This window comes from Pleurodeles waltl, chromosome 1_2, assembly GCF_031143425.1.
Source record: "Pleurodeles waltl isolate 20211129_DDA chromosome 1_2, aPleWal1.hap1.20221129, whole genome shotgun sequence".
NCBI classification, from domain to species: domain Eukaryota; kingdom Metazoa; phylum Chordata; class Amphibia; order Caudata; family Salamandridae; genus Pleurodeles; species Pleurodeles waltl.
This window is the reverse complement of record NC_090437.1, coordinates 779,430,203-779,441,513: the sequence shown is the minus strand read 5'-3', so window position 1 is coordinate 779,441,513 and position 11,311 is coordinate 779,430,203.

Here is an 11,311-nt window from a genome sequence, read left to right as displayed (position 1 = left end):
ATTTGGGTTTTTGGGGAAAAATGGGGAAACGTGATGCAGAAGAAAGCACATGTTTGTTTCCCTGCAAATAACAACAACAAAGGGTTAGCAGTTATAAAATCACCCATCTTCCCAGCTTTCAGGAACAGGCAGATTTGAATCAGAAAACCAAGGGTCATATTTATACTTTTTGACGCAAAACTGCGCTAACGCAGTTTTGCGCCAAAAAAATTAGCGGCGGCTAACGCCATTCTGAAGCGCCATGCGGGCGCCGTATTTATTGAATGGCATTAGCCGGCGTTAGTCGACCGGCGCTGCCTGGTGTGCGTGAAAAAAAAACACGTACACCAGGCAGCGCCGGCGTAGGGAAAAATGGCGTTTGGGCGTCCCAAAATGGGGCAAGTCAGGCTGAGGCAAAAAAATCGTCTTAACCCGATTTGCGCCATTTGTTTTTGGCGCCCAGACGCCATTAACATGACTCCTGTCTTAGCAAAGACAGGAGTCATGCCCCCTTGCCCAATGGCCATGCCCAGGGGAATTCTGTCCCCTGGGCATGGTCATTGGGCATAGTGGCATGTAGGGGAGCACAAATCAGGCCCCCCTATGCCACAAAAAAAATAAAAACTTACCACAACTTACCTTTTCTTCCCTGGGATGGGTCCCTCCAGCCTTGGGTGTCCTCCTGGGGTGGGCAAGGGTGGCAGGGGGTGTCCCTGGGGGCTTGGGAGGGCACCTCTGGGCTCATTCTGAGCCCACAGGTCCCTTAACGCCTGCCCTGACCCAGGCGCTAAAATCCGGCGCAAATGCGGGTTTTTTAGTCCCGCCCACTCCCGGGCGTCATTTTTGCCCGGGAGTATAAATCCGACGCAATAGCATCGGAGTCATTTTTTAAGACGGGAACGCCTACTTTGCATATCATTAACGCAAGGAAGGTGTTCACGCAAAGAAATTACGCTAACTCCATGAACTTTGGCGCTAGACGCGTCTAACGCCAAAGTATAAATATGGAGTTAGTTTTGCGTCGAATTTGCGTAAAAAAAAACGACGCAAATTCGGCGCAAATGGAGTATAAATATGCCCCCAAATTTTTCAACACAGATTTAGCATGTTACTGGGACATACCCCATTTTAACTATTTTTGTGCTTTCAGTCTTCTGCCAGTTAGTGACAGAATTGGGTGTGAAACCAATGGTGGATCCTAGACAGCTGAAAATTTCAGAAAAGTAGACAAAATTCTGAATTCAGCAAGGGGTCATTTGTGTAGATCCTTCAACGTTTTCCTATAGAAAGTAATCGTTGAAATGAAAAAAATATTGATATTGAGGTGAAAAAAACATCCATTTCTGTCTATGTTTTCTTCTAGAACTTTTTCCAGCTATGGCAGATTTTTTAAAGCAATGTACGGTTACGTCTGCTGGACCCTTCTGGTTGTGGGTATATATAGGGCTTGTAGGTTCATCAAGAACCCAAGGTACCCAGAGCCAATAAATGAGCTGCACCTTGCAATGGGTTTTCATTGTTTACTGGGTATACAGCAATTCATTTGGTAAAATAGAAAGAGTGAAAAATAGGTATCAGGGAAACCTTTGTATCTCCAAACCTGGCACAAGATAAGGAGTTTAGAAGCAGTGGGTATTTGCACATCTTTGAATTTGGGGGTCCCCATACCAACATGTGAATTACATGGCATTTCTCAAAATGACTTCTTTCTTACACACTGTCTTACATTTGGAAGGAAAAAATGTAGAGAAAGACAATTGGCTATAACACTTGTTCTTCTGGTACCTCACTTGCGTGGGTGGGCCTAGTGCCCGCAACAGGAAGTGCCCCAACACACAACGTGGACATATCACATTTTTCTAATGAAAACAGAAGTGTTTTTTTAAAAGTGCCTAGCTGTGGATTTTGGCCTCTAGCTCATCCGGCACCTTGGGAAAACCTAGCAAACCTGAAGATTTTGAAAACTAGACACCAAGGGGAATCCAGAATGGGTTGACTTGGTGGGGCCAAGAATCCTTTTCAAACCTCAAAATTTGCCACAAAACTTTTTTTTCCCCAAATTCCATTGCTGCAAAATTCTGGAATCTGAGAGGAGACACAAACTTCCTTCCACCCAGCATTCCCTCAAGTCTCCCGATAAAAATTATATCTCACTTTTGTGGGTAGGCCTAGTTCCTGCAACAGGAAATGCCCCAAAACACAATGTGGACACATCACATTTTTCCAATGAAAACTGATGTGTTTTTTGCAAAGTGCCAAGCTGTGGATTTTGGCCTCTAGCTCACCTGTCACCTAGGGAAACCTAGCAAACTTATACTTTTGTGGAAACCAGACGCCGAGGGAAATCCATGATGGGGTGACTTGTGGGGTTTTCACTGGATTCTGTTACCCATAATCCTTTGCAAACCTAAAAAATTGGCAAAATAATGCTTTTTCCTCACATCTCTGTGCTGCAAAGTTCTAAAATCTGAGGGGAGCAACAACTGTCCTTCCACTCAGCATACCCCCAAGTCTCCCGATAAAAATGGTACCTCACTTGTGTGGGTAGGCCTATTGCCCGCAACAGAAAATACCCCAAAACACAACTTGGACACATAAAAATTATCTATTACAAAACTACCTGTTTTTGCAAGGTGGGCACCTGCGTTTTTGGTCCTGGGCTCAGCAGCCATCTAGGGAAACCTACCAAACCCAGAAATGTCTGAAAACTACACATGCAAGGGAGTCCAGGGAGGTGTGACTTGCGTGGATCCCCCAGTGTTTTCTTATTCAGAATCCCCTGCAAACCTCAAATTTAACTAAAAAAATCACATTTTCCTCACATTTCTGTTTGGGATCATCGCACCGGCACAAATGTCCTACCACTCAGCGTTCCCCTCAGTCTCCTGAAAAAAATGATACCTCACTTGTGCAGGTAGGCCAAGTGCCTGTGACGGGTGGGGGCCAAAAACATTGCGAAGTTGAGGGGAAACCAAAGTGGTCCAAAATGGCAGTTTGAAAAACAAAGTTTTTAGGCTGACAAGTTGGGTAAATTTTTTATTGTATAGATGTGACAATGCTGGGTGGTAGGAATTGTGTGGGTTCCTGCGGATTCCAGAAGGTTCCATCACAAAAATGTAGGGAAAATGTGTGATTTCAAGCAAAGTTGGAGATTTGCAGGGCATTGTCGGTAAGAAAATGGTGTGGGGTGCATGTGAAGCACACTACCCCGAACTCACCGAAATGTTTAGTTTTCAGAAGTGCTGAGGTCTGGTAGATTTTTCTAGGTGGCAGCGTACCAAACTCCAAAAAGTGCAGCCGCTCACCATTCCAAGTGGGACTATATTGGGAGTTAGCCAAGCTCTCTTGGCCCAAATGTAAAATCAAATCCCAAAAGAATCAAATGTCCTCTTGCTTGCCATTAGCGTGAGATGCTTTAGTTTTCAGGGGGTCTGAAATACTTTTACCTCCTTCAGTTGGGTTGAGGGGCATAACCATGCCCATTGTGGTTGGCAGCCCCCACCTCTCAATTTTTTTTATAATTCCCTGGCATCTAGTGGGCTTTCTACTCCCCCGGCGAGTGGATCGGGGGTAATTACCCCATCTGCCCCCTGGTAGGAAGAATGACTTTGTCCCCATTTATTTGTGGTGGGGATATGGGACATCCTTGGGGACAGATGGTCCTTACAAGAATAGGCTGACCTGGCCCCCGGGGGGCAGAAATGGCCATCAGTAATGTGCCCCCATGGGGAGCAACCATTTCCCAAGGGGCTGCCCCCCAAAACAAACCACACACACAAAACAATCCATGGTGCCTAAGTTTTTTGTGTCCCCCCTGGAGGCAGATGAGCCTAATAAAAATAGGATGATCTGCCCCAAGCGGGACAGAATTGGCCTAAAATAATATGCCCGAGGGGGAATGGCCATTGCCAAGGGGCCACTCCCCTTATGTAAAAAAATGAAATAAAAATAATCCCTGGTGTCTAACAGTTTCTGCCCCCTTGGGGGAAGATGGGGATAATTAAAATGGGCCGATCTGCCTCGAGGGGAGCAGAAGTGGCCTAAATTATAATGCCTCCCTGGGGAGCAACCCTTATTTTATAAAAAAAAAACAAAAAAACCTCCCTGGTGTGTAGTGGGCTTTCCTGCAGCACGATCACTATGCAATCGTGCTGCAAGAATGCTCAAAGAAACATGAAAGGAAAAGCCTTTCCTTTCCTTTCATGGCTCTCTGAACCCCCCTCCCGCTTCCTGAGGAGAAACTAATTGAAGCATAGCTTCCAGCGGATCAGGGGCGACTTCTGATGAAGCCAGCGCGCGATGCAAGCTGAAGTCATCAGATGTCACCGGGGGGGGGCCGTCGTGGGTGGCAGCGGAAGTGCTTCTGCTGCCACCCCTGCCTCAGGGGTGGTTTGGTGGCCCCCGTGGGTCACAGCCAGGACGTAACTGTTATGTCCTTGGCGTACAATAGGTTAAGAAAAGTGGTGCTGCACCCAGTGCAGCACTACTTTTCTTGTGCCCTCCCCCTAACGCCGCCATGTGTGCGCTGTATCTAAGATACTGTGCACCATGGCGGTAGTTAGGGGAACTAGAGTCAACATTTTTGACACTAGTTCGGAGCTGTGAAGGATTAGCATCAAACATTTTGACGCTAATCCTGCAAAACCCATTGAGGCCCATTAAAAACAATGGCATGTCTCCTTTTAAGGCCTGCTCTGAGGAGGCATTAAAAGTGCCGAAAGAAATGACGCAAAGAAATCAAAAATATTTCTTTGTGCAATTTTTTCAGCTCCCCCCCCAAAGGGGGAACATCCCCTTTGCATACATTATGCCTGGCGCAGACATAATTTAGTGCAAAGGATTACAAAGTGGCAGAATGCATGCATTGCACCACTTTGTACATTTGGCACAGCGTTTTTGGCCTCGTTGGGCCAAAAAATGATGCTAATGTGGCACAAGGAGGTGCTAGGGCTCTTAAATCTGCCCTTCGTGTCTTGCTCTTTTATGTTTGTTGCAGATCAGAAGAATAAAAGCAGAATTTCTACTGCGAAATTAAACTCACCAAAAAAGCAATCTGTAACTTTTTGCAAAAAATTTGAAGTATGCAAAAGTATTAAAATCAGTTTAATGTAAGTCAAGTTAAGAACTGATATACATATCAGGGGTCTCAAAACTTTACTATAGTGAGATACACACACAGGACACCATTTTACGTGGCTGGGATTTCCAAGTTCTTCATCTGACTCATGAATCCCTCAATTTTTTGCCATTTTTAAACTAAATTCCAACTAAGGAGGGCCTTTCGAGGATCTACTCACTGTGTCCTTAGAGTCACTGTGTGCTTACTCTGCTCCTTCATAGCCCTGCTTTTATAAACTGCAGGAGACAGTCCCAGGCCTGTTATGGCTGCCACATGAGAATTGTTTCTTTAGCTATATGGGTCCTGCGGTTTCCACTTTGGAGCCATGGATCAGGGAGAGATGACATGGGAAAAGGTTTCTTCACCCAATCAGATCTCTTTTTTTCAATTCCCAGACTCACAGTTAAATTGTGAGCCCCAAAAGGCAGAGCTATTCAAAAACTGTGAAAACTTTATAGCCCCTCAGAAACTTTTAAAAATGCTAATATCACAAAGGTTGCCGAACGGATTTACATCAACCCATTGAAAACACGCCTTCTGAGTAAAGTTCTACTTTCGTGCCAAGTTGGGTGTAAATCCACTCACCTGTACAATCTATATGTGTGAGCATAGTTCCCTATAGGAATTAAAGTGCCAAAATACTTCTTTTTTCACCTTTCTTTTTTTTGGCTTTTTGTTTAATTTTAACAAAGGAGGACCCTTTATAGCTCTGCTTTTATAAACTGCAGGATACAGAGACTGTGCTCCAATTCCTGTTATGGCTGCCACATGAGAAGTGTTTCTCTTGCCAGAGCTAATTAGATATCTGTGTGCTGGGGTTCCCAATTTGGAACAACGGTTCTGGGAGGGATGAAATGAAAAAAGGCTTCCTCATCCAATCAGACCTCTTTTCTAATTTCCAGGCTCACAATGAATTTGTGAGTCCCAAACCCCAGCGATATTAAAAAAATGTGGAACTTTATAGCCCATCAGCAACTTTTTAAAATGCTAATATCACAAAGAGCACTGACTGGATTTACAATAACCCAATGTTTCCTATGGGAATTGAAGTGGCAAACGCTTCTCTTTTTTCACCTTTATTTTTTCCCAAACTGCATAAAAAAAGCAGCACATCTCACCTTAGCTGACTAAGCTAGTAATTTGCCACATTTTGCGCAAATCTTTCCACAGGATCAAAGGTTATATGCAAATCAAAAAATGCAGGGAAATATTTATACTCTGTTTGCGCCAAATGTGCGTCAAACATTTTGACACACATTCGGCGCAACCCTTGCCCCATATTTAAACTATGATGCCCGACCCCACGGACATCAAAAATCCTCTGTGTGCGTCATTTTTTGGATGCGGGAAACCGCCTTGCATTAATGACATGCAAGGTAGGCGCTCCCGTCCAAAAAATGACGTTAAGGCCTTTGTGCCTTATTCATACTCCCACGTCATTTTCACGCACAGGAGTGAGGACAGGCGTTAAGGGACCTGTGGGCTCACTTCCATGGTCTCTGACCATGGAAGCTGTCCAGAGGTGCCCTTCCCTGCCCCCAGGGACACCCCCTGCCACCCTCGCCCACCCCTGGAGGACACCCATGGATGGGGGGGACCCATCCCAGGTAAGTACAGGTAAGTTGAGGTAAGTATGATTTTTTTATTTTTTGAAAGTGGCATGGGGGACAAAATTCCCCAGGGCATGGCCATTGGGCAAGGGGGCATGCCTCCTGTCTTTGCTCAGTCAGGAGTCATTACAATGGGGGTTGTGCGTCAAAAAATGGCGCAAGTCCGGTTTGAGCCATGATTTTTTACTTAAACCGGACTTGCACCATTTTTTGACGCACAACCCCCATTTTTCCCTACGCCGGCACTGCCTGGTTTGAGTCATTTTTTTTTACTCTTACTCTTACCAGCCCACAGCGCCGACTAACATCAGTCCTTAAATAAGGCGCCTGCCCGGTGCTTAGGAATGGCGTTAGCCAGTGGTAAATTTTTAGACGCACAGCAGCGCCTGTGCTGGATTGTGTCAAAAAGTATAAATATGGGCCGCAGTTTCATTGGAAAGTGCATGTGAAAATAACAACACAGTGTATATATCCATTCAGAGGCTTTTAGTCATTCCTCTTCATCCATTGGCCTATTCAAGTGTCTTTGTTCTTTTGCTCCCTCCCGCTATAGCATACAGCAGGTGGCAATGCATTTAGCAAGCATGCATGTGCACACCTGCCTAATACATAGTTCATTTGTGCTAGAGCTGCAAAGCTAATCTCTGCTTTCGTTTCAAGATGATTTTTTTAATTTAATTATGTGATCAGTAATTTTTTTGCAATCCGTGCATGCCACCTGCCACATTTTTATGCCATTATTTTACAATTTTCATGCTTCTTGGATATGTTTGCATAAATATTGTTGGCATGCCAAGACCAGGCCTATTGGCTTTGCCAATGCTAGCTTGATTTTGCCCTTGTGCGATGTCCTTGCATCCTTGCTTGTTTACCTTTGACTGCTGACAGCAGTTGTCCTGCTCACATCGCCTAACCTCTGTGCTCAGCTGGTGACGCAGAAGCAGAGCAGCTGGCACTGGTGCACATCTCCCTTCTTCGCTTCTTCCTGATCTCATTAGGAGCTGCCAACAGGCAACCTTTGTAGCCCTAGACCAAGGATGCTTCATGAGTTCTCACTGCCACCCTGGGGGTATTTGTTCTGCATTATAGCATGTCCAAGATCACAAGTTGGCCATTTTTGTTTTTACATTTAGTAATGTAACATCACTACTGGTTGCTAAATAGACACCACGCTCCATGCTCATTGCTGAACTTGCAACCATTTTACAGTCAACGATATGACCTAGGAGCAACCTTTTGCTGAAGGTAAGGCAGTCTTTCAGGACGAGGTAGTACCTAAAAAATGGAGAGGAGGATTGTGACATCATAATCGGTGAGTGGACTTGAGTCTTATCTATAAGGTTAACAAGATACACTCTGGATATTTTAATGTCCTTTTTGCTAATCCACCTACACGTTTTTGGTAGAGACACTACAGACTCCAGAATAAATGCACTGTCTAGGGAGCCTTGGGAAATGCCTGTCTGCCTGCGCAGTGGAGAACTGCTCACAGATGCTTCTCACTGTCATTACTCATGCAGCCTCCTAATGCAATTGTAATGAGGAGAATGGGATAACAGTCATGTTTGTGACTCAGTAACACAAGCGCCAAACTCTAAATCAGACCCTTTAGTATTAAAAGCATGTGTGTTAAGTGTGCTACGCATACATGTGTCACTACACACATTGATGCTCAGGCATGTTATGATGCAAAGCTACAGACACAAATGAGTTAAAGCATTGTTAGGTGAATCACTGAAAACCTTGTGGAGAGACTTAGGGCTTGATGTACAGGTAATTTAGGCTCACTCGGTGACTACTATAACAGATATACCATACCCCAAATTAAAACTCTATTATATCCTATGGTTCTTGTAAAAGGGACATCAGTATATGATTGAAGTTTGTGATGTAATATTACCTGAAAACTAAGAGACGGGTTAAAAACAACATATACGGCCATCAGCTCGACATTCAAGTGGAGGGAGGCCAGTGCCAGAATGCGCCCCACTATGGGGGTCAGCCACATCCACTTTTACTGCTGAGAGAGCTTCCAAGTTTGGTTACAGTTATGAGGTGGGCCCACAGGCGAAGGAATAGGTATGCCTGATAATATGGCAGACCGATACTACATTATTGACTGAAGCATCCGCATCTGTGGCAATGCTTCCATTAATAACAACCAGAGTGCTCCCATTACAAACAATATATGGATAATGGATGGATTTCTGGAATAAAAACAATAAAATAAATATAATAATAAATAAAAGTAACCTGCAATATTAAGTTTAGCAACCCAACATTATTTTTAACCTTCTTTAAAGGAGGGCATGGCTAGCGAATGAAGATGACAGCTGCACTTTGAAAGAGCTCCGTATTGCCTGCATTATCCTGCCTAATCCAACAGCGTGATGAGCCTGACCTGCTTGTCCTTGACTTCTCCTGAAGCACCTGTCCAGTTGACATTGAAAACCCTCCTGCTTGTGGGACGCTTCCTGCCCTGCTGCAGTAGTAGCGATCTCATTTCTGGTGCCGGTGGAGGACTGCAGCGAGCTCAACTTGCTGCTGAGCCAGTGGCCCTTACATGTGCAGCGGCACCACCAGGGGCCTGGTGAGTTGCACCCTTGATGGGCACTGGATATCATGCAGCCCTCCCGGCATACCGTGGGCTTCACTGTGAGGCCAAGAGTAGGGTGACAACTGCTGTGTGCTTCCTCTGTGGCTCCCACACCCCCTCATGGCATGCTGGGTGGCCTAGATCGGCAGGATCACTTAGTGGGGGTGTTCTACGCTGGGATCATGAGAATACCTGCATCGGCATGCCTCCTGGGCACCTTTCCTCCTAAGAGACTCGTAATAACTTGGCCAACAACTGCACGTGCCTCCAGTGCCTGTTTCTCAGGTGGATTTGTGCGGCACTGGGTGAGGTGGGCCCTACACATGCCACTGGATTCTCTGGGTGTGGAGTTCAACTTCCTATTGGTCTGGGGTGCAGTAATGGACTGGGGCCGCAGGAGTACCTGTGTCAGTGTTGCTTTTGGACCTCTTCCTGTCTATAACCTCCTTCTGATTAGCACCCAGGGAGCAATTGTAGAGGCTGCCAGTGCCCTCAGCGCTTACTCTTTAAGTAGCTTTGTAGGGTGCTGAGTGAGGTGGACCCTACATTCACTACTGATTTCCGTGGGCCTGGGGTCCAATTATAAGTTGGCATGGGGCACATGACACCGAGTGTGGCCAGGGGGGACTCCTGAATGAGATAGTCATGTAACCCTCAAAAGCCACACGTTGCACAAAAATGCATCGGGCACAGTCCCAGCTGTGGCACAACTCACCTGCTCCGCCATCCTCTGCTGAACCGCATGCTGAGTCACCCAACAAACTGGACCAAATACTGGCAGGAATATCAGGCACCTGTTTGCCTATCTAAGCTATGGTTGATGCCACGGCAATTGCCCTCACAATACTCTGCGACAATCATCGGAAGTTGGTTAAGGGGGTCACAAGTAATGAACAAGCACTTACATACCTATGTCCAAGGACAGAGACCCACCCTGGACACCTGCAAGATGTTATGGACAAATTACATTTTATGGGGTATAAATTAGAGGATGCGGAGAGGTGCTCACACTGCAGTAATGTCCGGACAGTAGGCATGCGATTCACAGATGTGGAATTGACCTGGGACGGGCTCAAGATGCGCTCAGAAAAGATGGTCATGATAATTCATTCACCAACTCCATGGACTCCGAAACTGAAACATGAAATATTACATTGCCACAGATCTCATAAACGTCGCTCGAATGGTCCTTTCCCCTCTCAAATATGTGAAGGGCGATGAAATGCTGTAGCTACAGTGGCCGCATTGTGTGATAAAACTCCCCCCTCCGCATGGTCACCTGCTGTCTCTCCATGATCCAGTGAAGACTCTCACTAGCTCTGGGACGCGCCATTGTTGGAGCAGCTATGTTCTTTATAAACACTAAACCATAACATAACATAACATGACATAACATATATCTTACCCATGGGTATATTTTCATGACTACACATCTTCTCCGTTTCTGGTCTCCTTCTCAAAGTTCATGTATCCTTAGTTCAGAGGGCACAGACCCTTCTTCTCCTGCTTGAGTCCTCTTTATATGCTGAACACTATGCTCTCACTTCAGGGCTTGACCATATTGTTGATCTCCTATACACAAGCTGGCTGATATGATCTTGCTACCACACTACCTCTAGCCCCATGGTGATTGTCAGCCCTTCACCGGACCCTAGGGCCACTAATGTCACAAAGTTTCTTGTCAATGATTTAGTGGATATGTTGCTAAATCTGTTAATCAGGAGTGCTGCACAGATTTTGCTTTGTTTCTTCTCATGTTTGACGCATTTTGCACCTTTTCTCCCTCTTTTAGCTTGATTCAAACTGATGTGTATGCCACCAGAACCTCATTATCACTTTTATGTGTAGAATTATATTGAAACATGAAGAGGGTAAATTCAGGAAAGAAACGGTACAAAATTCACTCCACTCTCATTAGATGACGTATTCAGATAGCATTTTACAGGAAGCATACTTAACCGCACTGAACTCTTACTACCACAGCATAAATGGAGAGGCCAAATATTT